The sequence below is a fragment of the Galeopterus variegatus genome, unplaced genomic scaffold, assembly GCF_000696425.1.
Source record: "Galeopterus variegatus unplaced genomic scaffold, G_variegatus-3.0.2 Scaffold26001, whole genome shotgun sequence".
Lineage (NCBI taxonomy): Eukaryota > Metazoa > Chordata > Mammalia > Dermoptera > Cynocephalidae > Galeopterus > Galeopterus variegatus.
In genome coordinates this window covers 1-1504 of record NW_007752112.1, presented here as the reverse complement: position 1 = coordinate 1504, position 1504 = coordinate 1, and the positions used below count along the sequence as shown (strand labels likewise).

The window sequence follows — 1504 nt, the reverse complement described above, 5'->3', positions numbered from 1 at the left end:
ATTCCACAAAGCATTTTACAGGACTTCTGACCTGGATTGGGTAAAACCTCAGTGCACTTCCTTTTTGTTGCTTTGGTATTTCTGGATTGAAGATTTGCTAGGAGACTAATTTTATGTACCATTACTCCCCACTTCCTACTCAAAGTGCTGAGAATTTCAAGTGTAGTATATCGAAGGGAACTTCAGTTTCTTTGCATCATTTCTGAATTCAATTTTAAAATTACTTTATAACCCTATTGAATGTTTTTTAACTAAACTAACATGGATCGAATGAAGCACCCAGCTCCCGTGGAAGTCACATACAAGAATATGAGATTTCTTATTGCACACAGTCCAACCAATGCAACCTTAAACAAATTCATAGAGGAACTTAAGAAGTGTGGAGTTACCACAATAGTAAGAGTATGTGAAGCAACTTATGATGCTACTCTAGTGGAGAAAGAAGGAATCCATGTTCTCGATTGGCCCTTTGGTGATGGCGTACCACCTTCCAACCAGATTGTTGAGGACTGGTTAAGTCTTGTAAAAATTAAGTTTCGTGAGGAACCTGGTGGTTGCATTGCTGTTCATTCTGTTGCAGGCCTTGGGAGAGCTCCAGTGCTGGTCGCCCTGGCATTAATTGAAGGTGGAATGAAATATGAAGATGCAGTAGAATTCATAAGACAAAAGCGGTGTGGAGCTTTTAACAGCAAGCAACTTTTGTATTTGGAGAAGTATCATCCTAAAATGCGGCTGCGCTTCAAAGACTTCAATAGTCATAGAAATAACTGTTATGTTCAATAAAACTAAAGAGCCTGGTGGTATTGCCTAGAAAGTGGAAATTGAGGCAGGACCTAATTTGTTGTACATATTAGCCAACATGTTGGCTTGGTTAATAACTCTAATGAAACTTTCACAGGAGTATGGAAAAGCAGTTTCATCAGGCCACGAGCTTGACAGAATTGCAAGCTCTCTTTTTAGGTTATGATCAACCTATTTGAACATTTCACAAAAGATTCTTGTTGTTCGGCACCTAAAATGTGCTTATCATTTGTACCAATTGACCTTTCCTGAAACATGCAGTATTGAGTTATATCTTATTTAAATCTATTCCCATGCCCAAATCTTATCAATATATAAGACTTTCCTGAAACATGCAGTATTGAGTTATATCTTATTTAAATCTATTCCCATGCCCGAATCTTATCAATATATAAGAAATTTAGAAAGATTAAGTGCTGAAATACCCAGCACAGTCCTTGTATATATATATTTTTTATCATACAGAACTAAAATCTCAATAACTGTGAACATTTTAGACTTTATGTGGTTTATTTCCTTAGTTACATCAAACATTGAAAGTAGGGCCTATGCAGTTATTTCGCTTCCCACTTTATGTTTACATCTCCCATGTTCATACCAGTATGCACAGGTTTGCATTACCATTGTTTCTGTATTATTATTTTTAACAAGTTTAACAGTGATAATTTAATGTCTTTTTATTAATCTTAGTTTGTGCTGCTAT

General features: G+C 35.9%; 1 pseudogene; it reads left to right on the top strand.

Moving 5' to 3' along the window:
• Positions 1-261: 261 nt before the first annotated feature.
• On the top strand, positions 262-783 carry LOC103583690 (annotated as a pseudogene).
• The last annotated feature ends 721 nt before the right edge of the window (positions 784-1504 follow it).